Genomic DNA, 22,433 nt, shown 5'->3' with positions numbered 1-22,433 from the left:
CTTTGATCCAGAACGGCGCTTTCCTCAGTGCTGGCATCTTGGCTTGCTGTAGCTGAGACAGTCCTGCAAACCAAGATTTCTTCTCTGCTGTCCACCCTCTTTCTGAAGATCGAATGTCAGTGAGATCATGGCTGTCCTTTAGCAGATGCTGCGCTGTGGGAAAGAATTGTCCTCATCCTAAAGCGCAGTAATCGAGACAGGGCAGGCTGTGAGGCAGATCAGAGGACACCCTGGTATTTTTAACTTCAGCAAACAACGAAGGATCAAAATATCTTGGTTTTCTTTTTTTAATGTGGAAAGCAGATGTGGTGAAAAATTCCATTTCATAAAGAGAAAATTAAATTTAAGAGTTTTGTTGGGACATTTTCAACCTCATTGAAAGGCAGGAATTCTCAATCATCTCATCCTTTAGGGGACAGGATATAGACAGGGATGGACCATGAGAGGAGTTGGCAAATGCGATAAGCAGTGTACACAGGACTTGCTAGAGGGGTTAATGCTGTGAAGAGCATTACAGAAACTGAGGCCTCCTGGTGTTTTACTCTGTCCCATCGCCGATGAAATTAGCCGCCAGTAAATTTAAAGCTAGTAAAAAGGCTGTTTGCCTTCCCTCTGTGTAGAGCTAGCCTGTATAATTTGTTATCATCTAGAGTCAGACCTTGCGGTTCAATCGGTAAAAGGGCTGGATAACTTAATGACCAATATTGACATAACGTGTAGGTTATCAACCTCTGCATCATCTGTGGGTTGCCAGAAGCTGTGACGTAGCCAGGGAAAAGGCTCTACCTGACTGTCCTGTTCCTGCACTCTCCTCCAAGCGTCACCCTAGCAGAGACCGAGGCAGGTATCGGATGAGGTGAGGCCCCTCTTTGGTCAAGTACTGCCATTCGGAGACGAGCTGATTGCAGCAGGGCGTCACCGATGAGCTGAGCCAGTTCCTTCTGATGGGAGCACCCAAGAAACCTTTTGACTTACAGAAGGGTTGTCTCAACATGCCACAGCAGCAGAGGTGTTACACCAACAGGGATGTATTGCCAGCCCGATGCAGTATTGTGCAGGCTCTTGTCTTTTCTCTAATAGGAATTGATTTTGATTCCCAGGTAACTCAACCAATTACATGGGTGCTGAGGGTAGAGTGGGCTAAGGAGTCTCCATCAAAACATTTTACATTTAAGAAGGCATTAGCAAGAAAAGAAATACTTGATTTTATTTTTGTTCAGGTTGCTCAACATTTACTGAAAGGATGAGATCTACTTTTCGTGTAACCCTCAGCCAAAAAAAAAAAGCCAACCTGGAAAACAGTCTCTCCACCAGTCAAGTGTCCTTAAAATAAACAGCCAATTGGCCTACTTCATGAAAAAGAAAACATCGAGGGTTTTTTATTTTCAATTGACGCTATAAAAAAAGACATTATTATGTCTTCTCATCCAATTCCAACAGTCTTCAAAAAAGCTAGGCTTTAATCTCTGCACAGTTCTTCTCTCGTGTAAGCCACTGACTAGTCAATTTTGAACTTCTCTTTGAAGACTCAGAAGTTGCTTGAACTGCCACTCTGGAGCAGGGGCCCTGGGACAGCTGTGGGCTCCAGTGGATTCCCCAAAGGCCCAGTGACTAAAGCTGGGTGAATAATTTCTTAAATCCTTGAGCAGTTTTAATAACTGAGAAAAGAGTTATTGCAGGTTGAAGAGATTTTAAATATTTTTCTTACAGACTGAGGTACTGTTTATTTGTTGTGGCTAAAATGCAAGGGCATTTGTAAATAGAACAAAGCAGTTCTTTGAACTATAAAACGTAAACAGCTTTGCCTTCAAAAGGTCACACTAAATCGTTTTTACTCTGCCGCACTTTCTTTCTCACTGCAACTTAGTGAAACAGCAATGGAGACCTCTTGCTGTCCCTAAATCTGCATTTTGGTCATTGAATCAGTTCTGTAGCTGTTGACAGCAAAAATTCAAAAATAGGGCTGTGCTAGAGAAATCCATTGGTGTGCACGTGGGCCTCCTTACCACTGTGTGTGTGGACACACGTTTGAGATGCTGCAAATGCGGATTTATTTTCCAGGCTGTTGCTGGAATTGTCCTAGAGTGCAGAGGAAGCTGGTGGCATCCTGACGTGGACACTGCAAATTGCATAAAGGAGTTGCTCTGCAAACTCCCAGGTTTTCCAAGGACGGTGTAATCACACTATAATCACCTTTAATATGCACCTAATTGATAATCAGATTGAATTAGCGAACTGATCTAGATAGGCTGGTCTGCCTGTGTTTGTCCCATAATATAAACCCCAAGTTTTGTGTTTTGGAGAAAAACTTTGTGCGCTGTCCTGTTCAGCATAAACTTCTCTGCCCATATCATTCAAAGATGGCTCTCAATGGCAGAGAAAGTTCACATCCATCCTCATGGCTGTCACCTGCCTTGTCTGAATTATCTTAATGGATTTGTTTTGGTTTTTTTTCTCTGTAGGCTGTGTGTCCTGCTTTTTATATTCAGAGCTGTTTCGGCAAAGTTGTTCTTACTCCCAAGTGGTTAAAGCGGTTTCCTCTCTTTATAGAGCTGTGGGGAGAAGACATGATAGCCACCTCTTTTATCATAAATGCTGCTAATTAATTAATTTTTCTCTACTGTTTTACTTGGCTTATTTTAAAAATAAAATGTTTCTGGGTCTGAAGGTGGTTTCACTTAAGCTGGTGCAAAATCAGGAGTTGCTTCTGTTAATGCCAGCAGTAATGTAAAGTTTGAGATTGAAACAAGAACCTACATGGCATTTATACTACTACCAGTCGGGTGCTGTTTGAGTTTTGTTTCTCTTCTGTATTGAACTGAAAGCCATGAAGACGACTTGCCTTAAATAATTTGTAAAGTCTTTTTTTAAACAGAATGGAGAAGAAAAAGCAAGGAGCCTTACTGAGTTCTCTTTATTTGAAATTCAAGAATGTCAGCAGCCAACAAACGTTGCTTTGTAACTTACAGATAGAAGTGCTAAGAAGAGAATTACTTTGAATATTTTAAGTACAGCTGACCAGCTTCTTATTTATATAAGCTATTTTTTATCACTTTGGCAATATGAGGGTGTTTCAAAGGGAAAGTAAATTTTTTTGATGCTCACTGTGAGGCTTTCTTGATCCGCTAGAAGGACACATAGCTGTCAAAAGTCATGAGCCAGGCCTTGCCCAGAAAATTAAGAAGAGGCTAAAGGTCATGGGATTTGTAAATGGATACTTAAATTTCTTTGGTTTTGTCTGGAGTCATGAGGATACTTCCATGTCAGCCTTCTAGCTTTTTTCCTGGAATCTAAAGATCCAGAAACCTAGTTATGGTATATTTATTTCTCTGTGAAAATAGAAAATTTCAGATCATCTGGCTTCCAGAAATGGAACATAAATATCTACCGTTATCGATGGGTTTCATGATAAGAGACATGTTAGTTTGACATTATAACAACCTAAATGCAAGTGATGTTCACACTTCCTACCTTGTTAATCATGTCCTCCTTCAAGGTAGGATGTCTCCATAAAAACACACTTTGCAAGTCTCTCTGTCCTCCCAGAGGAGCAAAATGAGTATCCCCAAGCTTGAGCTTTTAAGAAACCTGCTCCAAATTACCATACTCAGCAATGTTTAGAAAGAGCAAATGGTGAGTTGGTGGCAAGACAGGACAAGACATACAATTGATGTCTCATCTGCTCAAACAAGGTTACACATTCTGTCTCCGGTAAAAGCAAATGTGCTCCAGAATGATCTGGCCAGCACAGCAGGGTGTTGGTGTGCCCAAGGCAGTGTGTCAGAAAACAGACGGTCCAGCAGATTGAGGAGGTCATTTAGCTGGATGTTGTCATCGATGAGCCTGAGGATTGGGTACCACTCAGGAAACAGAGCTGCAAAAGGGGCCATAGTTTCTCATGCACAGAGATAGCCCTTCCAAAAGGGAACTCGGCCTCCAGGATGGATGTGGTGTTGAAAGCTGAAGCATGTCTGTCAGGTTAAGGGAACAGATTTTGTTGTCTTGTTTCCCTTCTCTGAAAAAGTGAAATCCCTGATCAGACTGCAGAGAGGCTGTGCTGGGCATAGAGGATTTTTCAGAGCTGTTCACACTTCATGGATTCTCTCATGGAGCCTCCCCAGTCTTTGTGTGTTCCGCAACAAGCGTCGTCTAAGTCTGAAAGGCTTTTACAGATCTGTTAGTCTGACCTGGGGCATAGCTAGAAGATTCAGGTTGTGGCTAGCTTGGTTTTGAATTAAGAGCTGGCTCAGCAGTTCCAAGACCCCATTCAGCAAATGTTTCATGTCTAGAGCAGTCACACAGCCCTGGAGAGGGCCCTTGGATTCACAGGTGTTGAAAACTCTTAACAATGAGAGCTGAACAGTTTTTGTGGGATGTGCTAAAGGCCACCCCAGCCAGCGTGGATGCAGATGGTCATTCAGGTTGGAGAGAAGGCAGATGGACGTAATGCTTCTTACCTCACTCCCATACACGTAGTTGGTTGTAAAACTTCAGTGTCTGAGCTGCCCGGTCTGGGTAAGTCTGCTCTGGCAGTGCTTTTTCTTGCTCAGCGCTTGGCAATTGGCAAAATTAAACTTAATTTAAAAAAACCCAATCCCATGTCTGCTATCAATGCAAAAATATATCAGGCTCATGTACTAACGGTACAGACTGGAGGCAGATGCAGTAAAAGGAACAGACACCGGAGGCTGGAGGCAGAGGAGACGAAAGTTCTGCAGAAAGTGGTGTATATATAAAGTGGATTGATCCCCCTGATGCCCAGAGAGACTAAAAAAAGAACAGGATGTGAATTGAGGTATGAGACTGACATGAAAACATGATAATGTGGGGACAGGTGGAGGGGAAACCAAAGGGTAGCAAACGCAATGAATGCAAGCACAACCACAACCTGTACTAGGAAAGACGGGAAGGATGCTTCCCATGGGGACCTGTCCGACCTGAGTTTCTTGAAGAAACAAGTCTGGTCAAATATGAGAGATGGCATTACACTGCTGTGCCTGGGTTTGTAAAGACTGAATGGAATGAGGAGAGGAGGAGAGGGGGGCTGATAATACATGTGCATGTGTTCAGGGATGATTTTTTCAATATCTAGTTCTTGTGATTGCAGAGAAGAGCTTGGTAATATGACCCAAAATGCTTAAGACAGTGCATATTCTTAGCTTGTGGTTTGGGAATTCAGAGCTTTAAAAGACTCAATTTAACAAATTACTAGAGGACTGAAGGAACTTTTTTCCCACAGAAGAGGGCACTTGAAACTATGTCATAAGCTGAACACTGTGCTTTGGGGGATAGTTTGTTGTTATGCTACTATTGAATATTATATTCTTTCCCAGGTAATTTTGGATTTCTAGAGATTACAGTCCCAGTAACACAATAGGAAATGAATGGTTTATTCATTACACAGATCTGTGTAATTGTAGACCCGGGGATACAGTCTCCCTAGAATACATTATAGCTCTTCACAGCACAGGAAGAGAGCTGCAGGCTTGCTGATATCCCTATTTCATCTGCTCTGTGAGACCTGGGTCTTTATGGCAGCTGATTCAAATATAATGAATCTCAGGAGATTCAGATCTAACTCTTGCATGGTTCATATGTAGGATTACTCTGGTTTCCTTGGAAAGTCATGACAGAAAATAAGGATCAATATAAAATCTGAAATGAAAGTGTTCACCTTCCACTCTAGGTGGGACATTTGAGTTTGGGCATGCATGACATGGCAATACATGTGTCTTGTTTCTGTTCTTTAAAGACCAGTCTTCCTAGTTGGATTTCCTGGGGTATGTGGATGCCCCAGGATGACACCTCTGGCCAGGAAGCTCAGCCTCTAGAAAGAAACGAGTGTGTAAATCCTGGCAGGTCTGAACTAAAAGATTTAATGTGACAAAGCTTCTGGGTCTTACAATGTCTGAATCATGCACCAAATCTCAGGACACAATTGTTTGAGTTTTATTTGGGTTGCAGATGGGCCCTGAAATTCTTCCAAGAACTGATGATATTTCAAGATACTTCTTAAGATAATTCAGCACATTCTGTTAGATGGAAACCAAAAGTGGGAGGGAAAAATGCTGGCAGTGTTAGCTCATATACAAGCCAAAGGCTAATGGAAAAGGACTTTGCATTATGTAAGTGTACTGTAACTCTACAGTAGGCAAATATGCCCTGGCTGTATGGACCCCAGCTGCTCTCAACACGTTCGTCCAGTGATTATCCATGATTTTCACTTTTGCATCTTTGAGATAAGATGCAGTTCCCATGCTTTAAATTCCCTATTTCAAGTATCATCACTCCCACTTGACAGAGTTATTGACCTAGGTTAATATTATAGCTGCTGAGACAAAGAGCAAAACAATGAGATTATAACAAATGATGAATGTTGGATGAATCATGAAAATTCATCCCTGCCCTAATAAAACATGGGGGGAAAACGCAATTAAGTTTAATAACTCTAGTGTGTGAGAATCAAAGTTATAAAGGACTATTTATCATGGGGATCCTGACAGTAAATAGAAAATGAAATAATATCCATGCTCCATAAGAAAGGGATACTTTATCTGTTTGTTTGTTATTAAATCACCCATCCTCAACCTTGTTCATTGCTTACCAATGATTTTGATGGATGACAAACCATAACCTGCCATTCAAGATGCTGCAAAATTATTTCAACCCTTGCAAATACAGGGAGTTATATTTCAAATCACTGGGCTTAAAAAGGTTAAATCCCCCATTGAAGACTGCATCCCTGAAACTTTGCTATGCGATGACTTCATCTCATATACTCACGTAGCTTTGTGCTTAACAGGTAATTTGAACGCTGGATTTAATCCAGTACATCCATACTATAAGCTTAACCAAGAGCGCTCGTAGCAGTGGGGATCTGGGGATAGAATCTCGGTTACCCTTCTCGGCATCCAGGACTTGTGGAGGATTCACCACAGCATGGTGCATCTGCAGACGACCGCTGGGGTTCCTCTGGTCAGATACAGGTGCCTCTACTGCTCCCCTGTCCCCTTGTTACAGTCGGTGGGAAATGTAGACACCTTATAATGCAAGTCACCCAGATGGGTGAATTATGCCTTCCACAGAGCTGTGTGTCTACTGCTTAATGGAACAGAAAACGTGGCTCACTGGGGTATGGGTGTTGACCTTGCAAGTGTCTGCTGTTAAATGGGGTTAATCCCATCCTTTGTGTGCTAATCCCATCTTTTTCCTGCAGGCCCCTTTGGGCAGTGGTTGGAGGACTATGTGATTGGAGCAACTGTCCCCATGGTGTTCAGTGGTTGTGTTGGTGCTGTTGACAAAAGGTGTGAGTTACTTCAAGTGGATTTGAATTATGCAAGAAACTGTATCCATGTACTGCTTATAAAATAGCTAGAAAGGTGCAGATGTGACTTAAAGCTACTTTACAGTCCTTTGGTACTGAGCTCCCTTCTGCTGGACTCCCACAGTGATCAAATAGCAGAAGTGTGAAGGATTGGGCACTCCAGCATGGGCTGCTGGCTTTTGCCTTTGCCGTAGCTCCAGTGAACTCCATGGGGAGTTCTCACATTCATCATCCTTCTTACATATCAGGACTTCTTACAGCTGCAGAAGAGCTGAGGGGCTTCAAATAGTATCAAGGAGTTCCCAGCATTCTAAATCAGAGCTGGAGCTGGGGGGGGGGGGCGAATCTCATTGTGGGATGAACGAAGAGAGCCTGGATGTGGAAGTGAACTGCTGCTGTCCTGTGCAAGAGCCACAGAGCAGCTTCCCACATGATGAGATTCACGCAGATTAATTCAATAATATGCCACGTAGAGAAGCCTGCACAACACAGTAACTGGTTTCTCTCTCCCACAGCTGTTCTAGGTGACTTTAAACTTTGGATGAACTGGGAGATTCGTCAGTAGTCCTCTGAATCTGAATTTTCCTATCCATTTGGTACTTGCAGCTCCTTTTAATAAAGAAGAGGCAGTTAAAAACATCCAGAGCCATGACTTGAAAAGATCTGTTCCCTCAACAGGCATTGCTATTGATCTGATCAGAGTAGCAAGCCACTACCTCTTTGGAGAGAAGCCTCTGGCTGCAGTGATCTGTGTTGCAGTTAAACTTCCAACTGTGCACGAATTGAGAGTGGGATCTGCCCCACTTGTTTCATACTGTTTTCACAGCTATAGCTATTTCCAGAAATTGCATGGGCACACGATGGTAAAAGCCCAACTGCGCTGAAGTCAGGAATGTCACAGAAATCAGGATTTCATCAGCACTGCTTGGGTCAGCTGAACTCCTGGAGTAATTCAGGCCCTTTAGGAAACCTGTGCATTTCCATACTCCCCATAAACTCTGTACACATCAGGTAAAGAAAAGATCCCTTCTGTGTTTCCTTTGATACCAGTGTGTTTTCTGTAATTCAGGACTCGAGGGAATAGCAGGAAGATGTGCTGGGGAGGGTTAGGCTGGGTATTAGGAAAAGGTTCTTCCCCCAGAGGGTGGTGGAGCCCTGGAACAGGCTCCCCAGGGAGGCATCACGGCACCAGCCTGGCGATACTCAAGAAGCACTTGGACAAGCCCCTCAGAGACACGGTGTGAATTTGGGGCTGTCCTGTGCAGGGACAGGAGCTGGACTCGATGGTCCTTGTGGGTCCCTCCCAGCTCAGGATGTTCTATGATTCTGTGATTCTATTAATTTGGCCATTAGGTGTCAGTTCTGCATTTGCACCTTCAGGCAACTGCTGGGACTCAGTGCACTGACTGCTGCTGCCCCAGGCCACCAGCTGTGCCGGTACCAGGTACTTGTGCTGTGCTTTTCCATGACAGGTGGCCCTTGTCACTGTACCTAGACCTTGTGCAGCCATTTCTGCACCAGTACGGAGCAAACAGATGCAAACCAGTCCTGCCCTGAGGTAGAGAGAGGTAGTGGCATGCCAGAGCAAGACAGAGGCTCTTTGAAACTGGGAGATGTTCTGTATTCATATTATTCCATATGCTTTCAGATCCCCACAGATGCCTTAGTACCAGGGTAGAAATTTAAAACAGCCCTGAGTGGTATTGTAGCTTGCCAGCTCCCAGCAACTGCTGAATATGGAAGAGCAAATGTTCCCTCATCCCTGAGCAGAGGATGAAATCTGCCCCTGAATAAAGTTTGCCTTGAACTCTGCTTCCCCTGTTTTATACTTCAGCTGGGGTTTTGGTTGTTGGTTTGCTTGCCCTTTTTTCCCCACTTCACATGCTAAATGTTTAATGAGTGCTCTAAGCATTCAGGCATCATGAAGTTTCAAAAGTTCTCATCTTCAATACATTTAAAACCTCAATCTAATGAGAAAAAAAAAAAACCTGCTGGAAGGCAAATACATTTTACTCTGTCATAAATGGCCAGCATGACATGCAAAACAAAGGAATCTGAGTGGAGCAGTTGAGAAAACAGCAGCAGGGAGATCTTATTTGTGGGAGTCACAGATGGAAGAAATAATTTACTTGTATTCTGATTAACAACAACAGTAACAGAAGCTGCACACACAGCTTCTGTTGTGGCTGCCCTCCCATCCCTTAGTACAGCAACTCTGGGTAGTATTTCACTGCGTAGTCAGCAGTTCTGGAAACTATGCCTTGGCCCGCTTCAGACCGGACTGTAACCGAGAGTGAGAGCGCTGCAAAATTCTACATCTTCCAGCTTCTGGATGGCGGCAGGTTTGAGTGAAGTTGTCTGCTATATATATATGGGTAAAATGTGTAGATGGCTAAATCTCCCTGCTGAACAAGAAAGTCATAGCTTAGATGTTTGGCTTGCACAAGCCTGTCTGTCTCCCAGTAGAAAATATATCCTTAAAAAGATCAGGGCTTCAGCATAACAGTGTGTTGGGAGCAGCCAGAGCACTTGCTCTCCAGCTGATTCTTTCTGGGGCTAATTGTCTTGTCAGAGTCAGAAGTGATAAAGCTGGGTAGCCAGACCTTTGTTTCATATATTTTTTTGTCTCCCTTTCTGTCCCACAGAGAGCAGTAGCTCTGCTCACTGCATTTTCGCAGCTGTCTACAGGACAGAAGTGGCCTCTTGTTCTTCCAGGATTGTATATTGACCTTCATTTCCCCCTGTGCAGTCTTGCCTGTGTATGGCTTCCCGTCTTCCAGCCTCAGGCCAGACCCTAATGTCCTGGGCTTACCCAAGTCCTTGAGTACCTTTGCAGAATCACTTGATGAAGTGATTCTTCATTTGGGGAGAGGGGAAACCCTCCTCAGAACCAACTGATCACAATGGCCTAAACACCGTTGTGAATATTAGCCTTTACTCCAAGCAGGTTTTTATTGCTTGCTGGTCATGTCACATGGACTTAAATTGATGGCCAAATATGCAGCTGTTGGGGTAATAACTGGGGTAAATATCCTACATCACCTTTGCTCAGCAAATGGAGCTTTGTCCTCAGGCTGGAGACCTCTGTTGTTTAAAATACTTTCGTCTGGCTCCGCATCCCTCTTTTGATGGATATCTCTGGATATTACTCCTGCTTGTCTTTGTAGCAATTTCTTTCATGCTTCTTTGCAAATAAAGACCGTATATTTATATCCTTATAGCCTTGCTTGACTTGGGAGACTATTAAGGAGTGACATCCTCTTTCATTTTTGATCTCTTGCTCCTGTCAGAGAAGAAACAAGTGAGCTGGGAAGAAGTCCTTGAGTTTCATGGTGCTAGTAATCAGTAATGATTTCTCCAGGTTATCTGTGATAGCTGTGCATCTCTTAGGAGGACAGGTTAAGAGCGTGTCTGACATGACAGTGAAGTGAGTTGTGTACTGCTGCAAAGACTTTCTCTGCACAGGTTCAAACATCTTACACCTGCTCCATTTCTGCATGCCCAAGACTAGCAGTAATTATTATCTTTTTCCACTAAATCTTCATTAGGTTTCTCTCTTGTTATTCCTTATGATTAATCAATGAAGCATGATCTCCTTCCTTTTCTATGTCCGTGCATTGGGGAAGTTGTTGAGCAACATGCAGGAAGGCGCGTGCAGAATACCTCTATTGAGAGCAATGGGGGCTAGAAGCCAGAAGAGGATCCTTCCCTGTCAGTGCTCATCTTGCTGCAAGCGAATTCCCATGCCTACAGTCCACTGGCTATCAAAAGGCTTAATCTTTGGATCATAAATTTGCCATGTGAAATGTTCTGTGGAAGATACAGAGATCTGAAGAATTTGTGTAGCCGGGCGAGCTGGCTCATGGACCTCTCAAGACTGGGGTTCTGAGGAGATGTGTGCTGGGATCCCTGCACATTCCCTCTTTCAGCAGCTGTGTTTGACATCCAGAAAAACAGCAGGGCTGCTTGTTTCATAGATTCGTTTCAAGCCGTATTGTACAAAGTCCTTCAAGTTCAAACCTCTTCCCACTAAATCTAAAAATGTTTTCACCCTCCCTTTTGTCTGTGGCTGATCATTGAAGCTTTCTCTGTCTCCTCCTGCACTCATGCAGTTTGGAATCAGAGACACATAGAAAAGGAATCAAGGAAAACTATCCTAACAGCAATATTTCAGAAATTCCATTTACCCAAAATGTTTGATAAAACATTACCCAGAACATCAAATCTAACTGTCCATTTTGACACAGATTGGCCTATTGTGTGTTGGGTTTTCAGTGTCAACCCCTTTCAAGTTTATTAAAATGAATGTAATACAAAGAACAATGGATGAAATACAAAGTATAAGAGACATGAAATCTTAAATATAGATAACAAAACAGAAATGTAAGAAATAACTTAAATGTAGTCTGTATCCAAGCAATGCTTGTAGCTACGCCAGGTTCTGTGGGATCACCACTATTTGATCACAGGGAAGAGACTAATAATTTGTTGTTTGTAGTGAAAAGTCTGCTCAGTACAATTTTTATTGAATATCCACTTACCTGGGTTGAGAGGGGACTATCAGGATTGCAGTGCTTTCAGAAAGTTCTTTGCAAACTTAGGATAAATAAATCAAGACTTGCACAGAAGCAGCAGAGCTCTGAAGGCAGAGGAGCGTAACCAAGGGGAGCGAGATTGTCTCCCAGATAAGAGTCTCATCCTGAGCAAGATCTATAAAATGACACTGGCAGCTTTGGAGTCAGAGCTTTGCTCAGAGAAATCATTCTTCTCCCAGCCCTAGTGCTTCTCCAAAGGAAGCATAAAGCCAGGAGCAGTTGTAGAGAAGCAGGCAACCTTTCCAAACACATTGCTACTGACGAGGTACTGAACAAGGAGTATACCCCTGCAGTCAAACTGAATCAAGGACAGAATCAAGAATAAACAGCCTGCTGGCTCTGTTCCCTTAAAACCCACACTGGTTTGTGGGGTTTTTTTTTTGTCCCTTGGGGATCAGCTGAACATAAAATGTTCCTCTTCACACCTTGTCGAGGTTCTGGCTGTCAGCCCAGACTTCAGGATGTCTGTACCTTTGCCCAGTCCCACTTCCACAGGTAGCCACCAAGCTGTAGGGAGCCCTTCCATTTTACTTGCTTCCATGTGCTGGCAGTCATGACTATGAGTAGAGCTAACTTTCCTTAACCTGAGTACAGTTATTGGGCAAGGCATGTGAGACAGCATGAGCTAATCGTACCCTGTTCCCTCAGGGTCATTCAGAAATTTTGCTGAATTTTGGAATGTTGCAGCCTTACAATGCACCTGCCCAAAGCAAGTAAGTCCAAAGCTTGCACTAGCTTTAGTTGGGACGGAGGGACTGTAGCGTAGTTATAGGCAGTGCTTTCCCTGGGGCAAAGTGGAGGTGACTGCAGTGTGCAGTGACACTGAGGATGGTGGGGAACCTCAGACACGATTCATAAAGGTAATTTTAAACAACTTCTTAAAAAGTGATAGGGTAGAATGATCCTCAGACACCTTTTTGCTTAGCGTAATTTCAGGAGACGAGGCACAACCCTCTTCCAAGTACACTGCATTAAACTGCTGACCAGTGCCTACAAGGCCGCGTTGTGATCATCTTCATGTCTTTTTTCTGTCCCTTTCTCAAATTAGAATTATCTAGAGAAGCTGTAACCTTAAGCAAAACTGAAGCGTTTAAGTGCTTCATCAGACAGAAGGAGGGTGTCCCAGAGGATGCCACAAGGAGAGAATCTTATTAACGCAAACACTCTCTCCCTACAAGAGTGCTTGCTCTGTAGTAAATTCCTCTCCTAAGCACACTACAGTGAGCTTGTGGTTGTTTCCTAATTATACAGCAGAAGCTTTCCCTACCATGACTTCCAAAACACATTCTTATCGTTCGTGATGCACCCACAGCTTTTTAATCAAATGCTTGTCATCGTCTTTCCTTTTCTTTTAGAGTCCCTCCAACTTCCCTGATAGCCAGAGGAACTAGAAGTTTAATTTCCTGGATGTGCTAACACCTGCATATAATCACAGGACTCTGAAAGGTGATGCTTTAAAGGCCATCACCAGCTATTACAAAGTAAGCAAAACCTGGTTGCTTGCTGTTGTTCATTAACCGCAGCGTCCCTGCCTGTTAGTCCTGCCATCTCTTCCTAGATGACTCCTTAAAACAGGCTGCTTTAGCGCCACGTCGCTTATGGTGCCTTGGCCCATCTAAAGCCAGACAGTGTGAAGGTTGTAGATCCCAGGAGGGATGTGTTTCAGCGGGTTCAGCGTTGCCGGAGGGTGTCAGAATTAGTTCCCACCCCCTGGAATTTGGCTGGAGTGAAATAATGGGAAAGATTTAGTGCTTTATTTTTACCCTTGCTTGGATCATGCTGAGCCAAATTATAGAAGCAATGTGAAAATCAGGCAGTCTTTATTCTACTCTATGCATTGAGTACAATAGCAACTTTTTCCGTTAACTCTTAAAAATCTCTGCTAACTTCTCAGAACAGCTTCTATATTTTTCAATCAATTTTCCAATTTTTCATTATTGTTTTGCCCCTTCTATAAAGAAGGATGAAAATTAAAACACGTAAAAACTTCAATTTCTGCAGTATGGATCTATTGGTAGATAAAAACCTGCTACAAATAATGAATTCAAGATGTAGTTTGAGATGCTGTTGTGGAGATGCCACAGTGACATTGAAGCACAGACAATTAATGGATTTTCAGTCTGGCACAGATAACTAGACACCAGCTAACAGCCATCTAGCCAGGTCTGGATGCATAACAGGACAGCTGAAAACTCGACTTTCCAGAAGGGCTTCCATTTATGAAGTGTAGATGAGACAAAATTCTGCTCAGAGGAATCTCCAAGGGCCCTTTGTCCCTCCAGCTAAATTCCCTCATCTTCCTCCCCATCTGTACCCTGAACAGAGAACTGCTGTTAGTGCCTGGTTGCCCTTTTTTTTGTTGGTTTTTTTTTTTTTTGAGAATGCTTTGAAATCTCTAGCAGAATTGTTCTAAGGATTAACTTGTGTAGAAACCATCCTCTGGGTGGTATGGCTTAATAAAAACCAGAAAACTTGCATTAAACTTGACCACCCCCTTATACACACACTTTTCTCAATACCAATGCCGTATCAAGGTTTTTCAGTCTGTATCTTCATGCCCCTGAGCCTTTTCCCAGAATCATTTCTGTTCCTGGTCTGATTTGTATATGGAGGCTCTAGAGGGAAAGGTGATGGCTCTTTTGAGACAGAAAAGAGGCATTTTATAATGATGGATGCTGTGATTGGCAGGGTGTGTTCCAGTGTTTTGCAATACAGAGTATAATATCTTATTTGATTTCATTCTCCTCCTTCAGATAACAGAAAATCATAGAAACCACTTAGCTTTAACTGCAGAAGAACAGCCAGACATCTCTCCAATCAAGAAACACACGCAAGACCTGCACTGGATAGCTTTCTTAACAGAACACTACACAAGATTTTAAAATGGGGACTTTGTTGTGTTAATTATGGTGTTTATCTGAAATGGTGCATAAAAATGTACTTTTATAAGTGCAAGTGTATATATCTTACCATGATAGTCATATTTAGAGAAAATGAATTAAGGAAAAAACACTCTAAAGACCTGGGCTGCTATATAAATACTGTAGTGAGTGTTATCAGTGGTAGCTGTAGATAAATTGTACTTTGCAGATCACAGAGTCATTAATTTGCAGCACACCTAGACGGGGTGGTCGTGCATCTGGGCGCCTGTTTAACATCCTCTCTTTGGGCACGGCTTGGACGGGGATATCTGGGGGTCCAGGCTCCAGGCAGGCAGAGGTAGAAACGGGTGCTTCGCAGGACAACGCTGGAAGCCGCTCTTGCAGCAAAGGCAACAGGCTGGAGGAGCTCTTGTGTGTGTAAGACCGGTGGCACCTGCTGCTGCAGCGGGCAGGTTTCACCTGAACATGATGCATTATTTTACCTATATTATCTGAACATTAGTGGTCCTGAATAAAACAGGGATCCTGGAAAGCTGAGCCCAATGTGAATATGCTGTAGGAGCTTGGACTTTGATTAGCAAGACAAAGGCAAGGAGAAGGCAAGGTGATGATGCTCTGTGGATCATGCAGCAGGGTGGTGGCAGGGCTGGCTTCCTTTCCTCCCAGTGCCTGCTGCACTAGGGGTGGCATCGCCACTCTTACCTGGCAGATAAAACCTCTCTGGAAGAGCTCTGAGCTAGCACACAACATCATAAAGGGACATGAGCATCTGTAGCTGAAATTCATTCTGGCTGAAGTCTGTGCTATTCTGAATTTCTCTCTCTAAAACCTGTAAACTAAGCTCTCTGCCCTTGAAGGCCAGCCCTGAAGCTCCCCAACATGACAAGAAGCGCTTCAGCTCATGATAGAGGTACTGACAGAAGTGCGCAAAATTCCTTTTTGAACAATTGAGTTCAGTATAACACAGTTACAATAATTGTTACAAAACTTCAGTTATAATACAAGCAGGATTTCAATGGCTGGGTCTCATGTGAGCTACAGGATAAAAGTCATGAAGCGAGAATGAGAGTGGGAGAACTTATCATCACTACTGATAAAATACGGAATTAGTTTGCATTTCTACCTTCCACACTCTAAAAAAAAATGCTCAGATTGAAGTGACACACTCCCCTGACTCTTGCAAAAATGTAGGCAATAGGCAAATATAAAAATTCAATATCATGGCTCTGTTCCCTGCTATGAGTGCTGTTTGCGCTGCCTGTGTGAGAAGACTAGGCTTCCTCTGTCTGTACTAAAAGAGAAAAATCCTTTCTTCAGCAGCTGACTTAGAGTATTTGAGTAAATCATATGTGGATCTGATATTGCTAGCCAAGATTTGTAGACTTCTGTGGTTTGGGGCAATTACATAGAAGTACAAAATACCCTGCTTTTTTGGTGATTCTCTTACTCAGTTGAACCACCAACCCTTTGAGGTCCATCCATCACGGCAGCATGCTCCATTCAGATAATCATGCAATGCAAGAAGAAACCATTTGAGCTATAAATCTGAAAATGTGGGCTAGGTAATATGATCTGCAGGTAAATTAAACTTGCTTTGAATAGCTGAGCTATACATAATAATAAATGCTGGATAAAGACAGGTGAACAATAAGAAATAAGCAGTGAAAGCTCTTTCTGGAAGCTCTAGTGCAAGAAGTTTTCTCCCTTGCTTCTGAGATAAGCAGCAAATGAAACCAGGGTAACTTCAGCTATTGCCAATAATCAGGTGTGTGCTGTTGGTGGAGCAGGGGATATAAGTACCTCCACCCAGGGCACCTGAGGTCTCTAAGCTGGAGAGGGGGAGATGAGCTTTTACCCAGGGCTTGGCTCTGGAGAGCAGCTTCTGAAAACTGTGTGTTGCAGTACCCTGCTTCCAAGGAATCCAGGAGTTTTAGCCTAACTGCATGACCTGCTTATATACTACAGATAAAGGAGGTAAAACTTGTTTCCAGATACCTAAGGTAAGCACACAGCTCCTAGTCCTGGGCTTTGGCAATTCCTCCTTTGGCATCAGGCTTTAAGAAAGTTTCTAGTTGATTCATGCAGCTGGGACAAGCTCTCATACGGGGTTTAAGTTCTGTTAGGAAGGCCAGTTGCTCTAACAGCAGATGAACCTTGATTAGAGATGTCAGGACAGGGCAATTGCTGTAGAACTACTTCAAATTGCACTTGCTGTAGGGTTGAAAATAGCTGCAGCAGATGGTGAGGGTGCAGATATAAATACTGTGTCTGACAGGCAGTTTCATAGCTAAAACACTTTCTGGTCACCCAGCTAAAAATGGTCTTGTAGCAATAAGATGCTTCCAGGAAGCTCCTAGGGGAACAGCAAGAGGCAGCCCTCCAGCCATGCAGGGATGCTTGGGTAAGTACAGTTGCATGGACTACTTGTCCTGTCGTGATCCTTCCCCCGAAATGTGATTTCTAATAAGCCTATCTTGGAGGCAGGGGGAGAAAGTGTGTATGTAAGTGGAGAGACAAGGTACAGAAGTTCCAGATCTCATGGGCTTTTGAAATTTAGGGTCATCTACCCTCAGGGCAGCCCTGGCACTTCTCAGAATAGCTGTATGGCTTTTTAGGGGTGATGTAGGTGCCTTTTTCTGGCAATGCGAAGTGCAAAGCTGTCCCCCTAAAATAATCTGAACTCCTGGAGAGCCTTGCACTGGAGGAATCCCGCTGCCAGCAGGGGCTAAGCCTGAAGCAAACAGACAAAATGCATTAGCACAAAGCCTTTTCCACTGAGTGTATTTTGCTGGGGTTTTGTTCAGGGGTATTAGCACATGGGAAGCCATTTTTTATTTACAGATCAGCTGATGCATGGTAACTTCTTAAGCTACAGTAACTGTTTGATATGTATTCCTCAAATGTTTTCCGAGACCTACAGCAGGTCGTGGGGAAGCGATAATAGCATTCACATGGTGCAGTGCACACTCTGAAGTGTGAAGTTCAGCTTCAGTAGCTGTGACCCTAATCTTGTAATAAAAGGCACCAGGACATCAAGCAGTCCTTTGGCTTCAAATTGCAGTGCTGCAATAAAGATGCCAATTTAGCCCTGGTGAAAGAAGTTCTGCTTATCACAACACTTGTAGTATTCCCTGCAGCTACTTAGAGAAAACAGCAAGCCAATGGATAACATGATTCTGCAAAGATAACCGGCAATTTAACAAAAGAGGTCCCCTCTATGGAGAAGTTGAATGCCTTTGTGGGATTTGGGGTCTTTTTATCCCATGGAATTGTCCCTGAGAACAGCACATGTCACTGGTCAGCATCCTCTGTGTAGGAGGAGGAAAAAATAGCCGAAAATGTACAATGCAGTGCTGCCAACTTGCATTTTCCTAATTCTTTTGGGATAAGTAGAGATAAGAAGGTTACTTAGTTACTGAGCTTACTTAGGTTTCCTAGTTAGAAGGTAGAGTATGAGATGTAGCAGTAATTTCATGTATAGTGTCTGGGGTATGCTTAAATCCTCTTGTTGACTATTGGATTTGTACTCCACCTCTCTGGAAAATACTGATGTGCAAGTCAGGAAGGTTTTCTGGAAAAGTATTTTGCTCATAAAGGAAGTGCTTTCAAAATTTCTGCGTTAGGGTAAAACAATGGAGTGTCTCCGTTGCTGCATAAATGCCGAATTATCTGGGTGTGAACTGTTGTGATAATTAACCGATGGCCTGTGTGATGACAAACTAGGGCTTCCCAGCTTTGAGGCTGAAAAGGAGAGGGAAGAAACATTTCTTACTGGTAGGAGAAAGGACAGCAAGTAAAGGGCTGTGCCTAAGGGGGCTTTTAGCTGCAGCTTTGGGACTGAACTGCAAGTCCAGCCCAGCCTCGCAAGGCAGCGCACACCCAACGTGCTGCGAGTGTGCGCCTGCCTAATTCCCCAGGTCAGAGCTTAGCATCCTCCCCTCAGCTCAGTCGGAGAGGGTGCCTCTTTCAGATGCCTCCATGTGCTACAACTTAACAGGTCAGGCTGCAAAGCAGGGTGAATAAAATTCACTGACATAATGACTTTTTCTCCTAAAAGTTAGAAAACAGGGTCTAAAATCTGGCATTATTGTCCTTCTGTGGTCAGGTTGGAAAGGGCACTGGACAGCACCTGTTTCCTCGTGAGATTGGTACCAGTCCCGTACAGTAGTTTTGAAAAGGCTGCACGGCTTCTGATCCCTTTTCCCACCTCCATATGCTGCTGTATTCTCTGCTATCATTCCTGCTTGGGACAAGCTCTGCGTTCAGCCAGCGTAGTTCAGGAGCATGAGGCCGTTTGCTGTCACTTCTGCCAGCCCTCTCCCTGATATTAGGTGGTTGAGGGGTTTCGGAGCCCTAATTACTGAGTTAGAAACGTGGTCATTGCAAGTGGTGAAACCACCCATGAAAAACATTTTCAGAGAAAAAGAAACTTTTTGCTCAGTTTCACAGCGAGCCTTTGGCAGAGGCTGCCCTGTCCCTGCTGCGGACGCTGGCCGGATCAGCTGCGTAGCTCTGTTCAGGGCACTCTTGAGCACCCTGGTACCCTTCAGCTTGCCATAATATGTCAGCATCTTGAAGGATCTGGATTTAAATATAGTGTTCGGAGACAAACCTGTGTGGCAAAGAAAGGCTGAAGTTTTAATTTGCCTAGAACCAGCCAGCTGTTAAGGAGGCATCAGAGAGGTCAGACTTTGTGCAGTTGAGGCTATGAGGATGCAGGGATTCCCATAGCATGGAAACTTTCTCACGAGAGGTGTCTCGGGGCGCAGCGTCGGCAGGTGTCTTGCCCGTGCACCAGAAAAGCAGGAATCTGTCACTGTCTGGGCTCTCCAGTTGCTGCTGAACTTCCCCTGGGAGAGCAGAGGAAGGGGTACTGAGCCTACTGGGAAACGCCCTCATAAGCAAAGCCTAAGGCATCGCCTGATTTTTCTGTTATTTTACATCTTTGACACTGAGTAGGATGTAATTTGATGTCGGTACTGCTAAGACCCTGCTTTGACAGGTTTGCAAGTTGTGTTTGATGGGCTGTCCCAGGCTGGCGGTGGGAAGCAAAGGCGCGAGTCATGCGCAGAGAAGTGGCAGCGCCGGGCCAGGGCATCCTGACCCTGTGCGATGTAGGCAGCTCCAGTGGCACAGGCTGCAAGAGCATCGAGGTGCACTTTCATTGCAGAACCAAAGCTGTGAAAGCCTGGCTAGGCGGGGAGAAGCAGCTTTTACAGCCACCCATGCCTTTTTTCATTAAAGCAAAGGTAATGAAGAAAATTAGCAGCCTGAAGTGGCTTTTTGTTGTTGGGTGTTTTTTTTATTATTAATTGAAGATTTCTTAAGAAATCAAGTTTCAGAAAGCCTTTAAGGAGATTGTATCAAAGCTTGAGTTTTAAGTGCCACTTGAGATGGGGAAGTGACGGGTAAGCAGTTGATGTGGCGCTCTGAACACATGAGGAACCTTACTTGTGGTAACAGATATTGTGGAGATAATTTCCCAGAGTACCTGCTGGTGTTTCAGCTGCATGGAAACTAATGTGACTCTTTGAACACAGACAGATTTCTGGTAAAGCCTGTGACTGGGTATGGCTTAAGTCCCTATTTTATTTTTTTTTTTAAGTCATGAGGGACGCCAAATGTGGCGAGACAAAGGTGGCTGTGGGCTCCCCCACCCCCCCAGTTCATCTGGCATCAACTGACAAGTAATAAATTGTTGGCAATAGGACTTAATTTTTTCCCTCTCCAGATAGGTGCTAACTGCCATGTATGTAGTGGGGAATACTGATGGAGCAGGATATGGAGCCCTCTGTCCATCGAGCATCCCACTTGCCCTGTTTGCATGCTCCTTGGCACAGGCTGCCTGCGGTAATACTTGCTGATGCTCAAGATGTGCCTCCAAAGCACAAGACTGATTGTTGAGCTCAAGGCTATTTAGTTAAAACAGCGATTCCGGTAATTTCATCATCTTAAAATTCAGTCTCAAGGATGTCTTACTGGCAGCTGGGTTGAATCCTTAAATGACCAGGGATTGGATATGGTCTATATACCTTGAACTATATAGAGGCAGGCAGGTGAATTACAATTTTCTGTGTAAAGAATAGTTTTCCTGTGTTGGGTCTCAGCATCCAATTTTCAAACAGTAGGGCTAAAATTCAAGGAACTTGGTGACTAGCTCTGGATTCTTTTCTAGTGCTGATCACCCCCTTCCCTAATGGCTATATTTTAGGGATGGTGGGTGACTGCAGGCAGCGCACTTCCAGCTTTCAAACCAAGGTTCCCCAGCTGTTTTGTAGTACATCAACTAGGGTGTTAAACTTCTTGGAGAATATAAGCCTCCCTGATCAACTGTCCTTTCTTGGAGGAGAGCTGTAACAGCAAACTTAACTCTGCAGAGCTGCTGCAAGGACGGCTGCCTTGCTCAATTCATGCTTTGCCTCTCTGGTTGCCATTTGAACTACAGTGATAAGGGGAGGAGGGTGTCATGACTGGAGGGATTTTTTTTCTATATTGAACCATAAATCCCTTCTGTGGCCATCATCATGCTGCATGACTGCTCCATTTAAGCTGCACTTGCTCATCTAGCATTTGTCCCTCTGGACTTAGCATTTTACACTTGTCTGCATTAAATTGCATTTACTGGCTGAGTCACCTAAAAGATGCAAATCCTCTGGAATCTGGGTGTATTGTGCTTGCTCTCAGTGGGAGGAGTAGGAGAGTGTGATAAAAACATATTCTTTCTTTCCCAGCTCCTATGAATCTCTTCTGACCTAAGCGATGGAAAAACACATCCAAAGATGTCATTGGTTTTTTTTTTTTAATGTTTACTTGAATGTGAACAAATCCACAGCATCTTCTGGGGTGTAGATCCCACTCAGACCCCAGCTATAAATCCTGTCAGGGCTCCAGTCTTTGCTAGGGATTTTCTTTTGCTTCTATCACAGTATCCAAGAGGGGAACCTGTTGTACTAGTCTCTGTAAATATTTGCTGTAAGCAATCCCTCAACCTCAGGAGGCTGTAATCTAACTAAATCTGGAAGGATTAGCCTTGATTTGCGGGAGGAAATCTGGGACTAAGCAAGCCGGCGGCTTGCCTGGGGGTAGTGTGGCAGCTTTGCAGGATTGTTAGCTTAATACTCACTCAGGTAGCTCTGTATTGCTGGCACGGGTTGCAAAATAGCTTGAAGAACAGTGTTTTATGCCATCCAGTGGTTCCCAGTCTACCTGGCTTATGACTGCATATATGTTGGGCTAGTCCTAACTCCAGAGGCAGAAGCAAAGTTGGGAACTGGGGATTCAGTATCTGGCTCCACTGCTGCCTTCAAATGGTGGTGAGCTCTATAGTTCATGGATTTTGGATTAGTGATGTTGGATTACATGGCTGCCGCGCACTTCCATGCCTGAAACCTAGATTGAGGACAAGTGAGATTTTCAGAGTGTGGTGTAGGAAACACCATCTCAGTGTCCAGGAGTAGTTAAGACTATCAAATATTAAGCATTAGAAAACAAATAACAAAGCAGAGGACGTCCTTATGGCACTATAAATCTGGGGTTTGCTCATACTTTGAACCTCCTGTGCAGTTCCACTTCCTACATCTGTAAATAGGAATATTAGCTCAGGAAGAGAAGGACAAGAAAGGCGACCATCGT

At 43.8% G+C, this 22,433-nt stretch overlaps 1 long non-coding RNA gene across 1 annotated transcript; it reads left to right on the top strand.

Moving 5' to 3' along the window:
• Window positions 1–768: 768 nt before the first annotated feature.
• LOC135316770 (uncharacterized) lies at window positions 769–16,293 on the top strand. Its single transcript, XR_010376019.1, has 3 exons — window positions 769–856; window positions 13,275–13,400; window positions 14,673–16,293. It is a non-coding gene; the product is annotated as an uncharacterized LOC135316770 (long non-coding RNA).
• Window positions 16,294–22,433: the final 6,140 nt, after the last annotated feature.

The sequence above is a fragment of the Phalacrocorax carbo genome, chromosome 22, assembly GCF_963921805.1.
Source record: "Phalacrocorax carbo chromosome 22, bPhaCar2.1, whole genome shotgun sequence".
Lineage (NCBI taxonomy): Eukaryota > Metazoa > Chordata > Aves > Suliformes > Phalacrocoracidae > Phalacrocorax > Phalacrocorax carbo.
This window is presented reverse-complemented; position numbering and strand designations above follow the sequence as displayed.